Consider the following 26,691-nt stretch of genomic DNA (forward strand, 5'->3'; position numbering starts at 1 on the left):
TCAACATTAATATATTTTTCATAAAACTATTGTTACACAATGTACTATTACTCTAAAAAATGCTTAAAATTATAAAATAAATGTACAAACACAGTATCTAATAGAGTTTTAATTTAATCAACAGAAAATTAGTTTTATGGGGGTCGATGGAGATTTCGAAAAATTATAAAGGGGTCTATGATCAAAAAAGTTTGGCGACCCATGGGTTAAACAAAATAACAACTGTCAGGATAAAAGAACACAAATTAAAAATTTCTCGATAAAATTAAAATAACTAATTCATTATAATGGCAATTCGGTAAATAATGTAAGCTAAACTAATATTGAAAAGTTATAATTGAAATTATTTATGCCTTTTATTGTCTGTTACAACAAGGCATTTATGCTAAATCACGATATTGTGGTGAGGTAACAATAAAGAAGGCTGTAAATGTAAAAAATACTATTTTAAATAATAAACAATTTTAATGAATAAATTAGAAGAACAAAATTAATATAGTGGGGATATCAAATGATAATAGTATAATTGTATTTCATTCCATAACAGTAGCTGAATAGCCGACCCAATTTTGGGTTTACGACTACCAATGTTCAACTTGTGATTTTGAACCCAATCCAGAAGACAAGGGAGCTCCTGGATCAAGTATTGGGAAAAATTGCCTTCGTATAGGACTTTTTTATGGAACTAACCCACATTTGCGTTACACGGAAAGAAAAACCAAGAAGACTTCCCGCTGTTAGCCTGACGAGAAGGGGACTCAAACCCATGATCAGTCTACCTTTGAGGATATTTTACTTCAGCACTGTGGTCAGTACGAGCCGGATGTGGAATTCGTATCGGCCAGACATCGCTGGGATTCGAATCCGGTACATCTCTTAGGAAGTCGAATAATCTTGCTATTAATATAGTCGAGCCTACAACGCAAATTCTACTTATTTAATGAGAAATATCAGTGATATTTCTCACTAAATAAATAGCCTATTGACCTTTTGACTATTGGTGATGGAGAAATTTTGCGACAGCGCAACCGCATTTTCATGTAAAGACAAACTATAAGCTCATGTAGCTATTTAACAAAACTAGATACTTGACAAAAAATTTCTACTATCGTAATATTCTCTAATTCTCAGAATTTGCGATAAAACTAACAGACTAAAGCCACCTTTTCCTGCCGAAATACTAGTTTCCTCTTGTTTTATAAATCTTTATAAATTTCCATAGTAAATTGCCCTTTCTTAGCCGTCGGACTAACCGTAAAAGGTTTACACGGTTTTATTTTCTATGTAACGAAAATGCAAGTTAATACAATTAAAAAGTGTCCTCCACGAAGGGTAGTTAGTCTCATTGCCTGATCCAGGAGTGTCGTAATCTTCTGGATTGGGTTCACTATTACAAGATGTAAAGAGCGGGAAGTTGTTACGGAGTTGAACATTGATAGCCATAAACCCAAACAAATGGGTCAAGTGTTCAAAGCCAGTTAAAAAATACAATTAAATCACCCAAATTTGAAACACTGGGTCATTAATAACCTTTTATTAATAGTACAACTAGAGACCTTTGCCGCGGTAGCTTCGAAGCAGTTGCCAGGCTTATAATCCACCGAGCGCGTTCAGTGTTTACAAATTCTTGACATATACAAAATACTCGTCGAGTGCATTAAATTTGATTAAGTTTCTCACGCGACATCCTAAAAGTCTTACAAATCCAAACTGCAATTTAAAAATATCATTTTACTTCCTTTTTCCTCAACACATCATTATTTCACCAAGATTGTGTCAACTGTTCCATTTGCTAAGAAAACAGACGAGATTAAAGCGTAGACAATTCGACAAACGAGTGTTTTGAATTTATAGAACATCGGCTCATTTGAAGAACTTAAAGAGTATTTTTCCACCCAGCGATTTTTATATTACACTAAAAAGATCGATGAGTCAGTATCCATCAGGTGTCTTGGCGTTATATTTGGCCTCAGGAAGTCGTAGATTAACGTGACACAGAGATTTTTTTTTCCCTTCTCTGCAATGAAGATGGAAGCTTTGATACTTTTTTTTTTGTTGTTCTGGATGACTTCCAAGAATGATTGAAGGTGGTAATGTTGAATGAATCTTTTTTTCCCCTCTGGATAATGCTGTCGGAGTGAACTATAGAACAGAGGGGGACAAAAAAATATATAGCAGGTGACGTGTGTATGTCACATGCTGTCATCAAATAGCAACCCTTTTTCTTTTAACAATTATGACAAATATAACGTGTTATGTTTTGGGTTGTTTATGGCTTTACAAAAAGTAGCATCACTGAAGAATAATTTAAATTCAACAGAATTTTTTTTTTACTTTTAAATTAGTAGATTAGTAGATATTTTTAACGTACGAAAATTCCCTAACGGCTATGCTGAGATATGACTAGAAATAGGCTACATAGAGGGAAATATCTGTATTATTTAAACATCGTGTTAACGATATTTTTAAAAGTATGTTCACGACATATTATGAACACGTGTATGTCACATGCTGCCATAAATAGAACTTTTTTCTTTTATCAATTATGACAAATACACTTTTACATTTTTTTCTTTTATCAATTATGACACATGTCGTGTCTTTTAAATTAGCAAATATTTATAACTTACAAAAATTCACAAGAGCCTGGTACTTTGAAGTAACTACAAACAGACTAACATCGAATGAAAAATCTATATGTTTTTAAACATCGTGTTAGCGACATTTTTTAAAATATTTTCACGAAATATGGCGAACGCTTGTACATCCCATGCTGTTATAATAACATTTTTTTTAAATAAAATGTCAAGCATATTGTGTTATGTTTTTTGTTGTTTTAAACTATGTAAAGATGTAAAAGTAGCAACACTAAAGAATAATAGGTATTACATTTATAATTTTTTAATTTTATATTAATAAATATTTAATGTTTACAAAAATGTACAAGAGCCTGTACCGAGGTATAGTTAGAACTGGAATACGTACCCTAAAATATCAATATTCTTTAACATCGTGACCACGGTATTCTTAAAAGAATATCCAGTATACATCGAGAACACCATTTTGTAATATCGTATATATTATACTTATCAACAATAATACTATCATCGACAACAATAAATACCTAATACTATTAGCTAGCAAATATTATTGATATCGATAATTATCAATTACGATAATATCTCGAATATTTTCGATAATCATAATAATCGAATATGCATTACTGGTAAATGTTTATAAATTTAACTTGGATAATGATAATATTGATTAGCACAGAAAAACCGTAAATAAGTTAGATCGAAAATGTATCGTAAAATATCGGCGATTTTTATCTATTTATCGCAAAATTAAAATTCCGATGTCGCTATGCAGTAAATTTTAACATTTATTGTATGACGCCTAGGAAATTTGAAACTTTTTGACATGTTTTTATTATGTGCTAAGATTACTGTCATCGTCCGTTAAGGATTATGACAGTCATATCTTGTTAGTTTTCTTTATGTGTATGGTTATATAAACAGCAATAACATCGTAGAGTGATTTGTAACGTATAGAAATAATGTATTTTTAAATTTAAATAAATTTATAATTAGCAAATATTCATTTGCAATCAATGCCATATACTTAAAATGTCATGTACTTATGTTTAAAATTGTTAAAAAAAAAGTAGAATTCCAAATATTCAAGTACAAGAGACTTTTGAAAATTTCCTCAAAAGCCTTATTTTACCTTTTAACTTGTATAAAAAGATATATTTAAGAATCTGGAGTGCAGCACAAAATACTTTAGTAATATAAACGTTAAAATTTCGTTTAAATCAGTCGAATATAGAAGAAGATCCCGTGGTCGCTGTAATCAAGTTAGCCCATGAAAAGCAAAAAGCGCTGCTCATAAATTTAAACAAGAAGAATTAAGGAATATATTTTTATGCATCCTCACTCTCAAATTGAATGAAAATATAAAATAATTTTTCGAAAATTTCACAATAAAGTTGCCTTTCAAATTTATCATTGCAGTAAGCGGCCTCAATAATTTGAGAAATCACGGAATCACTTTTAAAATTTATTTATTCATTTAAATAATGTCTTACGATATCTATGAAACTCTTTATTTTATCCTAAAAGCTATTCATTTTTACTAAACATCTCCATTGTACCGTAATAAAATGACATCCTACGCATAAGCAATTTTAAAATTTATTAACATTAAATATTCATGATTTCTAGATTACTTTCTAGGAGATACGTTCGAGTAATAATTCAGAAATAAACTATTGCCTATTGTAGAGAAGAATTGTAAAATTGATATTCTAATCTCGAAACAAAAAGGCTACTCAAACAAATGAGGTATTCATGCGAATGTTGTTTCGTTTCGAATTCTGCAAATTATTAAATTTCCATTAAAAATATTTATTATACTTTCGAGGTTTGATACTAACATCCGGTTATATTGTAATGATGAATACAGATAAGAGAATTAATTCTCATTGATATTTTGTTGATTTTGGAAAAACCACAAATTCTAATCATAATTCGATTTAAACGAGCAATAAAACATTTGCTTCTGAGAAAAGACGATTATATTATATTTGAAAGAAACTATCAAAATAAGACGATTCTATGTATAGATTATATTTACAAAACAAACAAAATTCTAAGGTACAATTAAAACAATCCCGATTCCCATAAAAGAAGTATTCTTTCTGAATTTAAAGTCTTCACAAACAAAATTTCTTCTCTAACTAAACTCTTATGGTGTTAAATAATTATTTTTCTTAAAATTTTAGGCATTTTAATGAGACAAAAGAGAAAATGAAATCCAATGAGGAGTGAAAACTTAAACTTGTAAACATTTTTTTAAATATTTAACCTCAAGAAGTTTTTAAAAGGCACTTTTAAAAGAGAGAATTAACGAAGTACTATCTTCCACAAAGTATACTTTAAATAAATATGAACGAAATAAATATATTTATTTATTTCGTTTATATACTTTGAACGAAATAAATATATTTATTTCGTTCAAAATTGAAACATTTTAAACAGTTACTATTTTTTTTAAGATTTCCTTAAGTTAATTTTAAAACAATACCTTATTTTGAGTAACATAAATGATAATAAGTTAATTAAACTCTATAATATTAATCTTATAATTGCAGTCAGCGTTTGAATGAATGATAAAAATTAATCGGATACAAACATCAAGACAACGAAATCGGAGCAACCGAAATGTCTGCGACAAGTTTTCGTATATAATTACATTATATCAATTAAAAAAAATTGGCAGACATAAAAATATTTCTCCTTACAATTAACATAGCTCTACTATCCAATTTCAAATAACAAATTTGCATTTATTTTCACATAAAAAATATAACATGAACGTTTTAAAAATTTTTGTCATTTAGGTTAATTATAAATCAGCCTCCTGAAATTTTAATTTCTTCATTTGAGCATCTTAAAGCATAATAGGTTAATTTAACTTTAAAATTTCCATTATAATTTGATAATTTCCATTGTATATTTGATTTAAAATTCCCATTATAATCTTATAATTTGTGTCAGCGTCTGTATTAGCATTATTGACAGTGCACTACGATCCAATTTGAAATCCGTATTTACTGTCACTTGAAAAATATATTAGGGGCTTCGTTTTAAAATCATTTATCATTTAGGTAAATTATAAATCAGTCTTTTAAAATATTAATACCATATTTTGAGCATCTTAAAACAGAATGGGTTAATTTAACTTTAAAATTTCCATTACATTGCATTTACATAGCATTTGAATGAGTAATGCAAATTAATAAGTTACAAACACCTAGACAACGAAATCGAAACCAGCTGAACTGTCTGCGATGAGTTTCCGGATAAGGTTACCATACTTCAATAAAAACTGACAGACAGTGAAATATTTCTCATCACAATTGACAGTGGACCACACTCCAATTCCTAGTTCGTATTTACTTTCACGTCAAAAAAAAAAAAAGAAAGAACGAAAAAAATTGAGTGATCTTAATTGCTTGTAGCAAGCAGCTAGAATTTCAAGCTGCGAACAAATTTAATCGTCTCTTTCTCGCGTGGTTCATTTAGAGATGGCTATCTTTAGTTTCGCGATGCTCGGCACTTCTGTTTCTTTGGATGATGATAGCTGTGAACCTTTATCAACGACCCGTTGAGAATATTCAGACTTTTAAAGTGGACCTGAAAAGAAATACTCAAAGCAATTAACAGTTCCGAACAGAGAAATGTTTGTTTTTAATTTTTCGATTTACCATAAACTTACAAAGCATTTACACGAAGAAGCATTGATATCACAGTACTTTTTTGGTGGTCTAATATAGCTAAGAAACCAACTCTTTTTCTTAAGTGATTTTGTAATCAAATGTAAATATACTTAAAATTGAATACTTAACTATGCGGTTTTATGAGCGGTTATTAACCTTTTCATTCTTTAAAAAAGACAATAGGTTTAAAAAAACAGTTCAGAATTCAAATTTTGTGTTTTAACCGTTTTAGTTAATTGATTTGTGAAGTGAGTTGAAAAAATTTGAGATTAGATAACACCACCGGATGTGACAAATTTGCATCAAAAGAGTAAAAACTAATCATAACGCGGATTTAAAGTTGAAATTCCAACGGTGCAAGAAACTATGTCTAACGCAAAAATAAATTAGAAGAGACCGAGAAAACGTACAAAAAATAAAGAATGTAAATAAGGCGACTTGTTGTGGTTGGTAAAATTTTAATAAACGTAGAATTTAAAATTTAATAGCACTATATATAGTACTTACTATAGAACTTGTTATATAGTACTCAGCTAAATAAACAAATGACATCTCTTTTAACTTTTATAAGTAGTAACTCTGATTTCAATCATTTTTGCTATGGTTAAATGTCAGTTTTAAGTTTTTTATAAATAATAACAATTAAATGTGTGTTTTTAAATAGATTTCAATAAATTTAACACAAGATAATTAAACATTCGTCTAACAGACTGCCGTCCCCTGTCAGTTTACGAATTCGAGATATTCCCGTTTCACTCACACTATCTCGCTCACAGTAGCGTGAAATAATCCGAAGGAGTCACGTCTGTACTCATGTTACTTGTTTGCCGTAATCGTCGTCTGACAGTCGATAGTTTGGTCGTCTAACAGTCCATCAAAATAAAAATTGAAGATAATTTTAATATTGAAAAGCCCATCGAAGACACAACAAAGAGTGCGGCGAACAAAAGCAGAATTTGTATTTTTTGTCCGCAGAATGACAAAATGCGTAAGCAGCTACATTAAGGCTATTTGTGGAGAACACGCTTTTAATATCCGCCAAGAAGGCAAACGATATTTTTTTAACCATATTTTTAGTTTTGAAATATAATGCTTTTTTAAGTTAGACTAATTCGTTTGAAATGATTAAAGAAAGTATAAAAATACCATACTTGTTTTTAATTAACAGTTTGTTAGTCAAATGATTAGTAACAGATATTTACTCTGATTCAAGTTTAGTTATCTAGGGTTAAAGGGAAATTTTCTCTCATTATGTGAATTGGTTAGTCGATGTGAATAGATTTGAAGTCATTTATACTGAATCTAATAATTTAATCAATTCATGGGAATCTCAGGGGCCCAAATTTTGAAGGGGACGAAATTGAAATACGCAGTCCCAAAAGCTCTGTAAATTTCACTCTCAAGAAAAAAAAAATTACGTTTGCTAAAATATTTGAAAAAAAGTATCGATTATTTTTTTTAAGTTTTCTCCTTTTTAACCTGATGATTTTAAATCGATGATGATTCATAAAAAATAATTTTTATTTGTCTGAAACATTGAGGGTGACTTTTAGAATTTTTTAGAAATTTCTAGTTATGGATGGAGACATATACCACCCAACGAGTACGTTGTTTTAGAACCAAACTTTTCATGACAAAAATTTAATTTTTGCAAATTGTACGAGAGCTAAAAATGCCGATTTTCTTCAATAAAAATAATCGAATTATTTTCTTTGTTTAATAAGCTACAGCTGTAGAACAAGTCAAGGTCAGTTTCACTCTGACAATATTATTTTAATTTATTAAAAGTGAAAGAAAAGAACGGAAATAATTCGTTAGCGCAAATTCCGTACCTGAAATAAAGTGTATTTGTATTCTACTTTCATCTAATAAAAATTTTTAAAAAAAGATTGTAAAGTTGGAACAATATAAAAAATACAGAATTGAAAACAGTACTAAATTAAATATAAAAAGTATCACTTTTGGAAAAGTGAGGCTTATCACCTTTTTTTTGGGGGGGGGGGGATATGGCCGATAAATGGTTTTTTGATAGCTTTTTTTTGGTATTTGTATATAGTGATTTAAATTATTAAATTATAAACATGCCTAAACATCAAAAAATATTGAGTGATTTAAATCTCACAAATGTATAGTTCACGTGTGATTTTGATTTACCCTTGTGACCGAAGAAATAAATAGACATTGCAACATCAGATATGATTTTTTTTTTTAAATCATAATGTCATTTCCTCACCTATATTTGAAACCTTTTTCAAAAAGTCTAGTTAGGAAATAAAACAGATTCATCCGCAAGTTCTTAACAATATGATACTAGTGCCAAGTGACTGTTAAAAAGTAAAGTATAAAATCAGATAGGACCCAAATGTCAACTGCAGGCACACAAAAAAAATCTGTGATAAAAACCACTAGAGCATTTAATTTTTTTCTGCAAGATTCTTTAAGTACGGAAGTATATGCCGATGTTGGAATATAGTAGTAGCTTTAACTAACAAGTAATGTTCTGAATAAATAAATTCTATAGGCGTAATTATCGTCTAATTAAATACTTGTATATTCATTTATATAGTTAGTATTCAAATATGATCTTGTCCCAAGATATCTCAAGAAAAAAAAATTTCGTTTTTAAAAATTTTAATCTTAGACTTCGATTTACAATTTCTTCCTATATGGAATACGAATAGACATTTTCAATAATTTTAGCAACAGCTAATGAACGACTCGATGATTGTTATTCGTCGATTCGGCTAATCACGTCTGAATGGCAAAAAATACAGATTTCTTCATGTCATTGTATCCCCATATGTTTATTAATTTCACGGGATGAGTTTTTCCCAGTGACCGAAAAAGTAAATAAAACTCACGCGTGTAACATCAAATAAAACTTCTTTTTTTTTTATCTTAATCATATCTTTTCCTCACCTACATATGAAACCTTTTCAAAAAGTGTAGGTAGGAAATAAAACAGATACATCAGCAAGCTTTTACCAACCTGAAACTAGTGCCTAGTGAGTGTTAAAAAGAAATAAACACCGCAAGAATATTTAGAAAAAAATTGTTCTGTGAGATTCTCTAAGTTAATCTTTATATAGAGAAATAGTTTTAACTAACAATTTATCTTCTCGATAAAGGAATTTTGTAGTTAAAGTTTTCTTCTGGATAAGTACTAGTAAATGTATTTCTATAGATAGTACTCAAATACAATCTTGCCCCGGGAGACTCGAAAATAACTCTTTTTTTCCTTCAAAAATGTAACTCTTAGTCTTCTGAATGTAAATTCTTTATATGTGCACAGATATTTCCAATGGTTTTTACAGCATATTAAGTTTGCAATAGTTAATGATTGGCTTGATGATTGTTATTCAACGATTAGGCTAATCATATCTGAATGGCAAAAAAATACTGATTGCTTTATGTCATTCTGTCTCCCATATGTTTACTTTTTTCATGTAATGTTTCTCCCCGTGACCGATAAAATAAATAGAATTGTGCAACATCAAATAAAAAAAAATTTTACCTTAATCATAAAATCTTTTCCTCACCTACATATGAAACCTTTTCAAAAAGTGTAGGTAGGAAATAAAACAGATACATCCGCAAGCTTTTACCAACCTGATACTAGTGCCAAGTGAGTGTTAAAAAGCAAAGTAAAAATCACGTGGGACCAAAATGTCAACTGCAGACAGGATCAAACATAAGAATAAGAGCCGCAATTCCCCAGGCTATATCCTAGACAGCACTTGAGGACATCCAAAATAAACACCACCAAGAATATTTGAATTTGTTTCAGTAAGATTCTCTTTGAATACGGAAATAGTTCTCGCTCACAATTAATCTTCTAGATAAGTAAAATATTTGAGTGTTCGTCATCAATCGTCAAATGAGAAATCTTTTTTTTCTGCTTTCCGCTATGAATTATTTGTCCTATGAATGAAATAGAAAGGCGAACGATGAAAAGAAATATTTGCATATTTTTCATCCAGATCTATTTCAAGAATCAAATCATTTATTTCAGTTAATCGCAGCTAGTTTCGTTTTGAAAAAAAGGTATGATTTTCGAACGTAGGTTCGGCTTTCAGGAGATATTTGTTTTCAAAACCTGCTCAATCTTGTCTTTACAAACATTTCTTGTCCTTTTTTTATTCTTCTTTTTTTAACAATTTTCCGATTTGTTTTTGGACGATTCGGATTTTAAAAAAACTTATAACTGGCACAAATTTTTTGAACTAATTAAAATAATTTCATTAACCAAAATAAATTAATAAAATTTTTTAAATTTTTAAACATAACATAAATTTTTAACATAAAATTTTTTATTGATAATAATTATTTTCTTGAATATTAATTTACCGCAAAAATAAGTTTGATGTCATTTATATTTGTTTTCCCTTACGAAATCAACAAACTAAAAATAAATAAATCGTTAGTCATATCCTGAAGCTTCCAAAAGAAATTTTACTCAATTTTTTGCTCCTGTATGATAAACATTGTTTTGAAACTAAACTGAATTAATTAATTTAATTCAGACTTTACTGAATGCCATATTTGTAATGATTCGCCAGATTTTTATGGTATTTTTTTCTCACTTAGAAATTAGTGCCCATTTCCCCTTAATGTATAGTTTTAGAATCCTTGTCAAACATAAGCGTATATACAATGGGAGTATTAATATTTAAGTAACGGAAAAAAATTCTATTAAAAACTGTTGTATATGAGTGAGATTGAAAAAAAATCATAACATGTTTCATTTCTTGAGAAAACAGGAAGGAGAATGGAGATTAATAGATACACTCCAAGTTTCATCAGGCAATCCAACTGTTCTTGTTTTTTCTTTTTTTTTCCTCTCACTTTCTTCAGTAGTTTTTCTACAACATTTTAAATGTTCTTATTTCTCAATATACGAGCCTTAATATGAAAAACTTTTTTACTTCATATTTAACAAAGAGTTTAAAAAGATTAAAAATATATATGAAGAGTGCTGATTACGGAACACCATGAATATTATGAGCAGTGACTGTGAAACCCTCTATATTGCTAAAACGGGAAGTAGATTGGTAGACGATACCTTGTCATTTTTAAGACTATATAAAAATTTTATTTTTTAGCGAACAAAAATGCAAGGTAAAAAAAAAAAATACATAGGAACAATTTTTCTTACTAATTTGTATTTTTATCAAAAAATCTAATTTTAAAATTAAAACTAGATGTGTGGCATTAAAAATGTATTTTTACGCCAGGAACGATGACAAAGTGGCGGTCATTAACTCGAAACGAGCTCGAATTCGAATTAAATGAGTGCTAATGATAGCGACGGAAACAGGTCACAGTTTGTTATTTTTTACTTTCCTTTCTTAATCCCCATCTTAAAACATAGAGTGCGCACAACTTATCATTGTCAAGTAACAACAATTCGAAACTTCAATTTGAAGAGTCACATACTTTTTTTTCAATATAACATGACTCTGAAACAAACTTTTAAGTTAATTAGTTATTTTAAATTGAGTTCTGGTAGTAACTGGTTTGTTACGAACACTTACGTTAGAGCTGGGCTTGCGGGACCACAGCTATTGTATGTGATTCATTTTAGCTTCACCAGTGGTGGGGATAATGACTCCCCACACCCCTCTGCAATGAAGTGATGTGGACCTGTTAGCTTGTGACCTGTTAGCTCATGATTCAGGATGACTTTCGCCGCTGAATCTTTTATTATTATCTTTGAAGATTCAGTGGCGAAAGTCATTCCGAATCGCAAGTCCAATTCTGATGATTCCGACAATGTACATTCTCTTGGCCTCTCCGTACGTCGATGCCATAATTAAAATATTGAATCAGAACATAATGGACCACTAGTTGAGCTCAAGATCAAAGTGGAACCGCGGGATTCGAGCAGTGAACATTCTATTGAATGAAGCGATAGTGGGGATGATGAGTTTGAGGTTATGGAACACAGAAACATGACAATAGATTATCTAGTAAGCAGGGAAGGTTACAATAATGCCTATAATCGCATCACATGCATCATTTTGTAGGGTTACTCTGTACTGATTTCTTGATGGTTTATTTTTTATTTTTGACCCATATGAAGAACGGCTATTCAGCTAATAATTAATATAATATAGTTATATAGTATTACTGGCGGAATTCGTAGTAACAACTGAAATAACAAGAATTTTTCGAAGGTTCAACTTAATAGAACAATCCTTTAAAGACATATAGAAAGCTTGCCTATTTTTTTAAATGTTGTACTCTCTACTCTTTGAAAGTTTTCATAAATTAAAATACTACATTATGAGCATTTCTTTCCAAAAAAAAAACTCTTTTGCGCAATTAAAGGATTTTAGAAACAATTTTTCCAAACGATAAACAACTTGGTTGCTTTTAAAAATAACCTTATCCTCAAAATATTAAATTTTAAATCAATAAAAATATAGTTATAAGTAGTAATTCTTGAAATAAAACTCATTTTTTACAATTAAAAGAGTTCGAAAACAGTATTCCAAAAAAATATAAACAAATAACGCGTTTTATCTCTCTTAAAATCATGCATATTATTCCTTTGAATAATTCAAACAAAACATTCAGCAACAAATAAATGCATAAAACGAGAAAAACAAATAAAACTAATTCCTCAAGAAATTAAAGATTTGATCTTTAAGAATATTACATAAGTAGTTATTCTTATAACAAAACTCATTTTTACTATTAAAGAATTTAAGAAATAATTTTCCAGAACTATAAGCAATTCAAGCATTTTATGTAGCTAAAAATCATGCATTTATTTGAATAATTCGAAGAAAGCATTCCTCAATGAAGACTCAGAACCAACATTCAGAAAATTTCTAAATAAAACTCTAAGGAAGTTTAAACAAATGGCAATCACAATCCTAAAACATAAAACTATTTAAATCAATGTCGTAATGTCACCAAAGTAAAAACATGAAGGGAAGAGATTTTATAGATACGACAAAAATAGATAAAACATAACCCTTAAAAAATCAAAGTTTTTAATCTATTAAAATATAGCATAAGTAATTATTTCGGATAGCCTGGTCGGTAGGGCGCTGGGCCCATGTCCGAGAGTTCGTGGGTTCGAACCCCGAAGTCGAGTCGGCCGAAGACTCCCCGTGTAGTAAAGTGACTGATGCACGTTAAATCTGCGTCGAGTTGCAAAAGTCCTCCATGTTCCCATAACAAATCAATACCTCTGGAGGTACTGGATTGAAGATCGATCGTTCTCTGATTCAGGTCAAAATTACGATCTGTGGATGAATGAATGGGTCCGCCCTATAAACGGGTGCGGCGTATGGTGTGGCAGAAGTCGAATTCTTGGCCATAGATGGCGCCACTGAAAAAACAAGAACAATCGCACCCCTTATGCCTAAACAGGCATACGTCAACAACAACAACAACGAAACTCATTTTAACCATTAAAGGTTTTCAGAAACAATTTTCCAAAAACGTAAACTAATCATTCGTTTTTATCTCGCTAAAAATCACGCATATCATTTATTTGAAAAATCCAAACTGAGCATTCATCAACAAACAATGAGAAAACAAAAAAACTCTGAGAAAATTTAAACAAATGATAGTCACAATCCGATATCATAAAACTATTTAAATCAATATCGTAATGTCACCAAAGAGCATAAACGGAAAACATTCTGAAACACGAGAAAAACAGATAAAACATAAGGTATTTTGAAATTTCTTCTTCAATCTGAATATATGGTTAAAGACAATTGTACACAGTGAACTCTATAAGCTAGATCTAATGCGAGATAATGATAAACAACGAAAGCGAACCGAAGTTCTTTGTCACTAAACATAAGATAATTTGTTACTGTGGTTCACGCTAAGATAAGGTAGTTGTCAAAAACGACCACAAAATGGCAGATGGCCAAAAATCTCTTTCTTCTTTTTTTAAATGCTCAATGTCCAAAACGTATGAAAGAGAAAGAAACACATTAATAACAAGCTCAAGTCAGATATAAGTTAAACATGTAAGTTCTGGGTGAACATTGTTTTAAATTTATAAATGCGATTTCATCTAGATGTGGACACAGCATAAAAGGATATTGGACGAGTTCCATGATGTGTGAATGTTTTTTTCAGATAAAGAATTTTAACTTTTGTTATGAGAAAAATTTTAGTATTTTATAAAACTTTTATAGTAGATAGTTGAAATTTATAGTTGGTGCAAAAACAAAAGATATTTGAATGCAGGTTAGTTTTTAGTGATGTATTAAAGTAGCTTTAATATTATTTCGAATGGGTTTCATATGTGAAAATTAAATTACCGTCTGAAAAAAAATTAATCCCATCCTTAACTTAAGTAATAACTGTTAAATTTTATTTCCAAAATATAATCCTAAATAGATTTTCTAATTTTGGTCATCATAAAAAATTATGGCTGTAAAATAATGCTAAAAATATTTCATTTGCTTAAAAAAGAAACTTCCACATTAGAAACAAATTAGTTCTTTTAGAAACATCATGTGTTTTAAACGTGCACCAAGCACATAATGTTTCTAAAATAACTAATTTGTTTCCTAAAGATTATGAATTAAATTATTAGTAAGTGAAATTTTCAATTAGTTAGAATCTATATCAATAAAGATGTAATTTTTTAAAAATTACTAATATTTTATAACTTTTATTTTTAATGAAATTTTTTAAGGTAGAGCGCCTTTTGCTCCTCAACCTCTAAACTGCGCATGACATGAAACTGCTCCTGACCTGAATGTTTTGTTGAATATTTTCAGTTATAGCAAAATCACTTAAGACAAAAATATTCGTTTTTTATAAAAATGTCCATGTTTTTATAAATATTTAGGCTAGGTTTACGAAATTTTGTGCAATTATTGCATATAATAACCAAAATACTAGTTATAAGTTACAAATTATTACTACATTGTTTTGCATAGGACGTTCAAAAAAAAAATTTCCGTTTCTAATTTATTGATGATCCTTCAAACCTCAAAAAGCTTTAAACTTCATTGATATGTATGAGGCATCGCATGATCTAAACACTTCTAAATTCATAAACTGATTCTCTAAGTATTTTTGAGAAATATCAAAAAATGTGTTAGTGACGAAGAGTTTCCATTATTTTATCCAACCTCTGTATATCATAAATACTGGTTTAGGGACGGACGCAATATTTTATTCATGAGGAAATTTTCCCGTCAAGCAATAAAAACACTTTTGAAAAAATTATTAAAAAAGTCGCCTTGGAAAATATAATATTGTTTTAAGTCTTGAAGATATATTCCTATATTGCCAATATTGCCTTTTATACCTTTAATCCAATTCATTCTTGAACTAATCGCTGAATTTGATTTAATTATTTGCAGTTGTTTTTCATGTTTCTTTAATCAAACGTATCTTTCAAACAGATAAAAAGATATTTCACTTACTTTGAGCTCCGTGTTGAACCATAATATAGTGGAAATTCGTTGCAAACTTAAAAAGGTCACAAGTCGAACTATTTTATCTTGCAACTTAAGCCATCTAAAATTTAATTCTACTATATTATAGTTCTACTAGAAAAGAAACATAGTAAACTTAATTAAAGCAACGGCAAATTATTAAAGTAATAGCAAATTATTAAGGCAATAGCAAATTTGCATAGCATTATAGTTCACGGTTCGGTACTGATATTATGGTTGAACGGTGAACCGATTTCAATGAGAGTGTACAAAACCATGCAAATACTTCTTATTATGATCATATTTGGCATTTTAGAAGACCACGCTTTTGATTCTAAAAAGATGGGCAAAATTTTAGGAAGTGATAGTACACACCCAAGCAAACAATTTTTATCAAAGAATGCATGGTCGAAAACAAAACGCAAAGGTGCTGGCGCATTTGGAAAGTTGTTTCATGCAAACGTGAAAGCTCCATTCCTGTTGCGAGTTACTGCGCTGCGAGTTATTATTTGCATGTTATGGGAAGAAGAAGAGCTCGTATATAAATTTTCGTCACGATTCATACATAAAAGCTGCTGATTCGAGAGTGCATTGTCAATCGCGGTAGTAACGCATCTGAAGATGCTGCCCTTCTCTAATAAGGAAAAAGCCGATATGCATTTTGACTATGCATTTGGTTCCAACAGAACGCAGTACGAGAAATGCGAAGTTATCTGGACGTAACCTTTCCAAACCAACGGATTGGCGAGGCGATCCTACAGCTTGCCCACCGTGCTCGCCAGATCTTTCATGCATCGATTTCTTTTTATGGGGACAGCTGAATGCTCTTATGTATGAGACTCACATTGAATCTGCAGAAGAACTTGTCGGCCGCTGCAGGGGAAGCTCGCGATGTGACTGGTGTGTTTCAGAATGTTCGCCAATCTCTTCTTTGTCGTTGTACTGCGTGCATAGCCAATGCTTGCCATTGTTTTGAACACTTATTGTAATCACATCTCATTAAATTTACTTTTATAACTTAATTTCATCGTTCATCGTGTGTTTTTGTCTCATATAAGAATGTAACTTTTGACGCCCTATAACGGTTTTGTGTTTTGTTTTCGACCATGCATTTTATGTCAAAAATGGTTTGCTTGGGTGTGTACTATCACCCATCTTAATTTTGCCCATCTTTTCAGAATCACCCTGTATCAGAATTCATATATCAATTGAACGAAAGCACAACGCACAAAACTAAAGCGTTGACCATAGTTGGCTCTTTTCTTAATCCCACGCCAACCTTTACTGTTTAAAAAGGCAGGATTTTCGTAAACAAAGCTCTTCTTCATTTGTTGGGTTTTTTTTCTTGCATTTTCTGAAGTTATCAGCACATGACCGTACAAATCATAATTGCGATAATAGCGTCCCATAGATATTTAAAAATTAATGAAGTTAGCGTTGAAGTATACGCACCCACTGTCTCATAACATTCAATAATATACATTCAATAATAGAAAATATAAAGAACTGTTAAATTTTTAAGTAATTTATTTAATAATAATAAATTCTTTATAGAAAACAAAAAGAAATATTTATTGACAATATAAGTGTACTCGTAGCTTACTACATTCGCGTACATTTCGTATCGACGTTCTACAAATTTTTATATCGCAAAAAACAAACTGAACATAACCGCTGTTGCCATTCTTAATTTACAATATATATATATATGCGCTTACAGACAATACTCAATGACATTTTTCTAATATTAAACATCATTACGCTTTTTTTCAATGCAAAATAACTCGATGAATATCCAGATAGAAGTATCTTTAGTAGTTAATACTGAATGACACTTTAATAACAAAAAACAAGATGAGAGAAGAAAAAAATTAAGCTGTCTTTTCTAAGAATTTTCTATTATTTTATGACACTTTTCTTCCATAAGAGTTCTTCCAAAATAAAAACTAAATGAATCCCATTCCAGCAATGTGTCAAAAGCAACTCTTCACTTTGTGAAATACACGTCAAAATGTCAGATGCTGTTACAATTCTCTAAAGATGAAACAATGAAAATAGAAGTTAATAGAGTCACAGAGATTGTGAAGTATTAAAAAAAAAAAAGAAATATATGAAGAAGCAGTTAACTGTAAAATGAAAAATAACTCCACCCGTTTTCAGAAGTGAATTCCGAACGACACAATGAATACTATATTAGATGCATCAAACCAATTTGAACAGTGAAGCATTTTTATTAATAACTTTATTATGCTTACTTCATTGTAGAGCTAATTTTGTCAAGATAATATGGATATACCCACTCATTCATGTCATTTCGTTTCAAATATCCAATTCATTTTTTAAAAAAAGATTCAAAGGTTTAGAAATGTTTGATTGGCAACTGAATAACGCAATTATTTTTAGTAAGAAAAAAAAGGAAAACTGAGGAAGAAAGATATATATATATATATATATATATATATATATATATATATATATATATATATATATATATATATATACAGTAAAGTCCCGATTATCCGAGCCCCAATTATCCGATTTTCCGCTTTAACCGAGCTATCCAATGTATTTCACAGATCTTTTTTTTTCTAGTTTATTTTTTATTTTTAAAACTACCGCCGAAAAAAATTCTGAATTTTATCTTCCAAACACTCAGTAGAACAAGCTGAAGGACAGCATGAGATTACATATGAAATGATAGTTAATATCGTCAGAAATGAAAATGAATCTACCGAAGATGATGAAGACAGTGATCATAAAAATCAACATATAAAAATCTCTCAACATAAAAAAAATCATTATAAAAGCTATCGAAAGTGATATTGAATATATAGAACAACAAGAGGAGGCGACACCAGCTTTCTTGTTTATCCCTCAAAAAATGACAAAACATGCCAAAGTAATGTAAAACAAAAAACGATTAAGGACTTTTTTTCAGTAAAAACTCATTAATCCTCGTTAAGTACGCTTTTTAAGTGTCTTGAAGCAAGGTTTTAATTATAATATGATTTTTAGGTGGTGAACTCGCATAAACTCTGCATTTGATATTACATTTATACCTAATCTTTTTTTCTTTCCATTTTAATACTCTTCCCTTTAACCGAGTTTTTCGGTTATCCGAGTTAGTCGTGGTCCACATTAACGGATAATCGGGACTCTACGTATATATATATATATATATATATATATATATATATATATATATATATATATATATATATATATATATATATATATATATATATATATATATATATATATATATATATATAGTCTAAATCATTGACTTGAAATACCTCATTCCGGTAGTGTAAATGTTAATTATGTTAATTAAATTATAAATTCTTGCTTTTGAACTTGATTTATCATTTTTGTTTGTCTCACAGTTATATTTTTTTTCTTCTTACATTTGTTTGTTTTCAAAGTTGTTTTAATTTTGTCATAAATTATCTCCTCATTAATTTATAATTATTATTATTAATAATAGCAATATTACTTCTACACTGTTAAGAGTTTTCATTCTGAAATTACGGTAAAATAACCGGCAGCAGACCGTCCTTCCGCTTAACCATAAAATGTATGCTTACAGGAACATGTCTTTACCTATACGGTTTTGTAACCATTTACAATCAGCACAGTTTCTAAACCTTAAAAATAAAACTTAAACGGACATTGGAGATCTATGGGTGATCAAATTATGCTCGAACGTTATATTCGTATTTCAATAGTTTAGAGTCACTGATTGAAGAGTGTAGGACGCTAGAAACTTTTCATGTATTGAAGGAATGGAGAATATATTATTGTGATATCAACGTTGGGATTCGAGCCCCTGTTCATCTGGTTATGAGATTGATTGATTGGTCCTCTCAGCTACAGTTTGTACCCTACTTTACGGAACAAAAGAGCTTCATAAGGTGGGCCTAGTAGGCTCGGATAAAATTCTGGTTGTTAAACCGCATTGGGTAACAACAATTAATAAATGTTTTTTCTCTTATAGTTGACAGTTTCAATATCATCTTTTTTAATGGTTATTTGACTGTTTTGGTTGAATGTAGTAAAATGACAATTAAATAAATTGCTATTTAACTATTTTTCTCAAGGAATTTCTAGCAGTGTACAACTTCTATAACTACTTTTACAATTATTATTATCACTTGAAAATGCTTGATCAACTGTTTGCTACCAATTCGGCCTGCTATTCTAGTCCATCAAAAAAATCAAAATTATTTTAAAGAAAAAAAAAGTTAAAATTATCAAAAAAATTTTGTGTAAAGTCAACTAAAACACGAGATAGTATTCTCTTCAAATTATTGAATGACGGTTTATATAATTTCTGCACAAATGAATATAAGTCAAACCCCGCTATAGTGAACACGGTTTATAGTGAACTCCCGGATATAGTGAACGAAATGTTCGGTCCCGTGACTTGCTATACGCGGATAATGTTATTTTTTGTGGATATAGTGAACCAAAAAAGTTAGGAAGTTGGATATAATGAACTGCTTCCTGTCTTCAACTAATTTTTTTTTTTTTGTAATAATTTTGAAATTTCTACTTCAAAAAAAATACATATACCGATTTTCAAAACCATCTATAGAGAGGAATGTAGCGATAAGCATTTTTTCTTGTTTGTTTCTTTTATCTCACTTTCCCATCCCTAAACAAAGAAGGCAGATGTTTCCAACCCTGGCAAGCGATGCCCCGTAAGGAGTCAGTCAGATCAATATGCATTTTATGTCAGAGGGAATGAACAATTACTCATTATTGGTCAAAGGGTTGGACACTAATATGTGTTGATAAGGCCCTCATTTCAACTCCTTTTTGCTCTCAGTTCAGTTTAAAAAATCCTACAAACAAGTGTCTCAAATTAAACTACGGCGAATAGTAAACGTAAAACGTTCTCCATTGATGATAAAATGGGGATAATGAGAAAAATTGAAAATGGATACAATCAAGCTGATATTTGCAGGGAATATAAACTATCCAAATCTGCAGTTTGTAACATATGGAAAAATAGGCAATTAAGAATTTCTGCTCATGAAAAAAATTTAGATGGCAGAAAAAAGTTGAGAAAAGCAGATCACAAGGATGTTGAAGAAGCATTACTGAAGTGGTTCACCAATCGAAGTATCTAAACAAATGTCGATGAATTTGCTAAGCGATTTTATGGGACTACTTTTATGTGCTCGAACGGCAGGTTAGACAGGTTTAAAAAGCGGAATAACAGAAATTCAGGAAAAATTATCTGAGAGTCGGGAAGTTTTTCCATATCTGATGTTGAAGATTGCTCATCATCTAAAGATTACTAATTTTTTTTTTTTTTGTATGCAAGGCAAAGAGTAATGGAAAATAACACATTTTTTGCTACTACATAATATTTTTCAGTCATTTATTTGAACAATGTGTAATAAAAGAGAGGAGTTTGTGAACCAATAGTTAAATTGCCTGCGTAACGGACATAGTGAACTCCCGGTTATAGTGAACAGAAATTTCGGTTCCTTGAAGGTTCACTATAGCGGGGTTTGACTAGTTTGAAATATATCGATCCTAATAGGAAGTTAAAAAATGGCTAGTGAACTTCCTTATTAAGTAAAAAAATATCTCAGAGATAAGTTACGCCAGAGTAAAAGCAGAAAATATTTTGATCACGTCATGTAAATATTTTTAAAAAAAGGTTACAATTTATTTAGAAAGTTTAAATATAATAAATTAGAAACATTTTAAAAATACGAGTTGTGGAGAAATCATTTGCTCTTACTAAAATAAAATAAAAGAATTCATATACTAAATGCCCTTTTTCTTTCAACAGCCATCCTCCTACGTATCTTATAGTAACACTTGAGCACAGAGGTAATAAAACAGGCAAGAAGAACTTTAAAAGATAGAAAAATGCAATTATAGCGACGTTAGCAGCTAACCAAGTTTCATTGTTCGGTATCAATTTTGGAAATGGAATTACACTTGGGAAGAAGTCTTGAAGTGTGTGTTAAAATTTAAGTGTCTCAGTTGCGCAATGTCCCTGATTTATGTCTTGTGGGGACTATAAAATTAAGTTTGCGCAGCATGAATTTTTATTACCTGCGCGACCATGAAGAGGCTCTTCGACGGAAATGCATAAAAGAAAGGAGATTAGATAGAAATGTTGAGTATGACAATCGCAAGTGCTGTTTTTAGACAAAGTAAACTTGCCCGTTTTTCCTCCATCCTAAGAAAAATAAAATTCATCCCAATTATTTGTTTTAAATTCATAACTTAAGATTTGAAAGTGCCTAATGTTCCTACAATAATTGATGATTTGGAAAAATCAATTTAAGTAAGAGAGAAAGAGACAGAAATGTATTATTTTCTACATTTTGCTTAGGTAACTAGAGTTTTGTACTCATCAAATTACGAAATGAGTTACGAAGTTTTTTAACAGATGGCGCTACTAACTCTTAAAACTAAAAAGAAATGTTTTCTGCAGCATGTCAGACAATTCCCGGTGTTCTACCGTTCCCAGTAGAGCACCTAAGTCAAGCATCACTCGCTGCGGTCAGTAAGCGGGTGGGTGACCACTTTGATCAGCCTGCGTAGGAATCGAGAATGCGAGGTATCTGTCCGTATTAAACTGTTCTACCCTAAAGTGCTAGACTTCGCTCGCAGGTCATCGGGCTACGAAAGCAGGGGAGTCATCCCCTCAGCAGAGGATCAAAATCATGTCTTCGAATCATCCAGAGGGATGTTTTCCAGACCGTCGCCAATAGCCCATTGTGCAGCTCTAGTGCCACGTAAATAAAATACTGACGAACCGATCGGCAGAAATTTAGATTGGTTTGCTCAGTTTAATAGCTACGAGCCCTTAGAGTAGCTACAATGATGCAGTTTGGAAATTTAATTATTAAAAATTAATATTAAGATTAGAATTTTATTAATATTAAAAAAATTAATATTAAAGCAAAAACAATCCTCCAATATAATAGATTTTAAAAAAAGTTACCCAAATAAAGCAAACTAATTTATGAGCATTATTACTTGCTAAGAATTATCACAAAAGTTACTACGACCAAACGTGGTAATATAAATAATAAATTAAGCAAGCTTAAACATTAAAAAAAAAAATTAATGAATAAATAAAAATGAAACAGATTCGAAGTCATTTGCAAAATAAAGATCTACCATTTTCCATCTGTTTTTCTAATTATCAGATAATAAAAGGGCCATAACTCAAAATCCATCAAAAGTAGATATCTCACGAAATAAAATAATTCTCTCCTGGATAATTACCGGCACGCATAAATCGCATCTGCTGATAGGGCATTGTTCGCGCGGTGATAGTCTTCAAGCACCTGGCTCATTCAGAAATAATCATTAAGTTCCCAACAAAAATGACCTTATAAGTGAGTTTAATGAAGACTGACCTGATGAATTTAATCGCCGCTCCCCTTTAACTAATTACCCAGAGTGCTTTAAGACCTAGAAAAAAACATTATGCTGTTTGCCGAACTAGACAAGCCACCCAAAATGCTTAAAAGTTGGTGCCTCTATCGGCAAAAAAACTATAACAGCGTAATTTGAGAATTTTTTCAGCAAGACAAAGCAATAAATTAAAATTTCTCTTTTTTATACAACTGTAAAAATTAATTTTTCCACAGCGATACATATCAAAATGGGGAATGTAAAGTTTTTCTTTTAGGATGCTGCGCTCCAGCTGCCGCAGTTTTTAAATTAGAATAAAAAGCAATTTTTTTAATGTGTGAATTAATACTAAAGTGTACAATATTTTTTACTGCTTTTTAATTTACTCAAAGAAATTAAGTACATCGAAAATACGTTTCCTTATGAAAGTGTGATCAAAGTGATTAATTATTAATTTTTCGTAATGACTTCTTTAAATATTAGTTATACGTGATTTTGAATATATAACTTGTGTTAACGTTAAGTTACAGAGACTGAGTCATTTTCATTGCATTGACGGACCTACGGAAATTTGTACCCATCAAATTCAAAAAATTAGTATGGTTTAGAACCGTGTTTCTTTACTAAACTAACGTTAAAAGTAGTTGCCAGGAATCGCCACAAATTATTGTTTTTTTTATGGCACTACACACACTATTTTTTTAATAAAGACACTACACACTACACTGCAAATTGCAAAAGAAAGTTAAAAAAAGGAAAAGTGGTGAAAATTTATAATTTTAATTAATAAAGTAAAAATAAATCTCACTTGAATGACTTGCGATCTAAATTATGGAAATTCGAAATATTCAAGACTCGACATAAATCCCCTTTAATTAAAAATGGTATATATTAATAATATAAAAAATTAAGACCAAAATGCACTTTAGTAAACAAATATTTCTCTTCTCAACAGATTTAAAATCAAAACCCCAGTAGCCGAATTCCAAACTTGAAGCAACTTCAGTATAATTATTATAACAGCATATAATTATTATAACAAAGATGAAAATTTTAAATACCGAAATATTCTTAATAGCAGCCCAATAATTTGAAAAGAGTGTACTAGATGGAGTTAATCTTGTTATAACTAATCTATTAAATTTTATTGATAAATAGATACAAATAATTCTTTCGTGAAATCTTCGAATCGCGAAATGTGCGATATACTGAAAACTTGGCGATTAGATTTGGAAATAATTTAGAGTCATCAGTTTTTTTTTATTATTATTATAATAATTAAAAACCTCTAAACGACTGTTAATTCTGTTTCATGAAGCTCTGTCGCCAAGGAAAATAAAAAAAACGATAGTTTAAGTACCTTATACTTGAAGCAATGCGATGATTTTCAACTATATATATAATCTTGCAGTGAAGAATTATCTGGGCTCTACAACAGACAAATGACTTAAATATTTCAAAAGTTATTAAACTTTTTTTAAAAATCGCCAATTTGGCTACATTTTTTCACCTAGAAGAAAATTATCAAAATCACTGCCGTATTCTCAGTTTTTGCAAATTTTTATGAGCTAGTGAGGCATTGGAGAAAGTTTTTAATTATTAAAAAATTAGACCACAAACGCTTTTCATTTTCATAAAACTGTGGCTTTTCTATGTATTAACGTTTTGCGCCATTTTCAAAACAAGTGTAGGCTGCGCTGGCTTTAGATAGGCTAAACTTAACCTAACACTCAAATGTAACAGTTACAAACCCACAGCAGTTATACAAATTTAGCAAATAATTCACAAAAAAGTATCATTTCATGTTACGACAGAGCCTTCGAGAAACAGAGTTAAGAGCAAATGTGGCTCAATAAATATTAGAATTATATTTATACCTCCACAGCTGTAGTACACAAACCAGGAAACGATAAATAAATTTCAAAATATTCAGCTGAGCTAACTTAACTAGATTGACCACTTTAACCTTGAGTTCTCGCTGCTCAATTTTTAACAGAGAAAGTGGAGATTTAAAAATACTCTGTAGAATAATTTAAACACTCGAAAAAAAATCACATAATCTTTAAATTTCTCTTATGTGACACTATAAACTCGGGTATTTCTCTATCCATTGGCAACACTATAGTTATTATTCATTTTGTTAGACTATCTTAAGTATTTATTTAAGCAATGTAAAAAAATTAGTCATAGAATAAGTATTTATTTAGATTCATTTTGTGTTGTCCTAAGTCTAAGTAATAATTTATTGTGTCGAATAGCTAGTTTATGCATCAAATATTTATATAGAACAATTTTTTTTAAATGTGAAGTAATTATTTATAATTATTTTTTATCCTTACTAACATGGCTGTAGAGTAGAAATTTTAACCATAAACGGTGCTATGAGGCCTCATACTGTCGTACTAATTATTTGTGACGGAGCTTGCCTTTTTCGAACAAGAGCATATATATCATACGAAACTCAAGTTGTGACACCAGAGGTGCGTGAGGCAGTTAGTACAACACGTAATGGAGCTTTGGGATGAATTTCCTATCTTATATCACAACAGAAATGGAAATAATTTTAATACTTCTGCTGCTTACTGCAGAGATGCCAACCTGCTCCGGACAGCAGATAAATATTTTCGAATGGTAGTCTTTTATTATACGATTCTTGATTTAGTAAATTCGATCTATAGGGTGTTTAAATACCACTCCTTCTAAATTATTCAAAGGCTTATGTGATAGGCGACTTTGTTGCATATTAGCCTTGTTAAGGTTTTAAATAAGTCAGTAAAATTAGCCAAAAGTTTACAAATTTCAGTTTGTAGTTCTCTATTTTTTTAAATATTTTGTCTCGTCCGGCGCAGTTGGCATATCTGCTACTACGCTAAAATGCCCCGAACTCACACTTACGATGATTTGTGTGATTTAATGGCTACCGGGGCAGATAGAGTTTGAATTATTACTAAAATTCAATCCATAAAGAACTTTGACGAATTAGAATATTTAAATAAAGCTGTGTTGTACAATCAGCTTGGTTATTACAGTTAAAATTTATATGCTGTACAAGGTAATTTTGAAAGGTGACTAAGCTGGCCCCCATAGACTGCTAATATATTACATTTTTCTGACATTTGTGTTTCTTAACTAATACAAAACTTTCAGTGATGATTATGAGTTCCACAATACCTAAATATGGCTTTAAACCAAATTTGGTGATGATGGGAACTAATTAGTTTTACCATCGTTTAATGACAATAGATTTTATGGATAACAGTTATATATCCGATAAAGACCACCTGTTTAACTCTGTTGTTAATAAAAAATGACAATTGTTTTTCTATATTGAAAAGTGATACAAAATTCAAGTGATTATTAGCTTCAGAATGATACCATATAGCTATAATTCTTAAATTTCTGTGTTACGCCAAGGCATATTAGCACTGAAATTTTGACTTATCTAATCGAAGACTAAGACTGTTGAGCTATTTAGTCATTAGATTATTGCGTCAATAATCTAATCTAATCCTTGCGCTTTGTTCATTGAAAAAAGCTTTATGCATAGAGTTCGTCAAATGCGAAAATATGTGCGCAGAATCACATGAA

The 26,691-nt window shown here is 30.2% G+C and overlaps 1 protein-coding gene and 1 long non-coding RNA gene across 4 annotated transcripts in view; one reads left to right on the forward strand and one right to left on the reverse strand.

Annotated features, from left to right (window-relative positions):
- The window catches only part of LOC107441035 (uncharacterized), a 44,443-nt gene extending 28,663 nt beyond the window's left edge, over positions 1-15,780 (reverse strand). The window contains exon 1 of the mRNA XM_043050255.3: positions 15,697-15,780. The gene's annotated coding sequence lies outside the window, so the exon portion shown is untranslated. The remainder of the gene's footprint in view (positions 1-15,696) is intronic.
- Positions 1-26,691, forward strand: part of LOC107447262 (uncharacterized) — a 164,917-nt gene that overhangs the window by 112,476 nt on the left and 25,750 nt on the right. The window lies entirely within an intron of this gene.

Source organism: Parasteatoda tepidariorum, chromosome 8 (assembly GCF_982258835.1).
Source record: "Parasteatoda tepidariorum strain Cologne lab strain chromosome 8, Ptep-v5.0, whole genome shotgun sequence".
In the NCBI taxonomy this organism is placed as follows: Eukaryota; Metazoa; Arthropoda; class Arachnida; order Araneae; family Theridiidae; genus Parasteatoda; species Parasteatoda tepidariorum.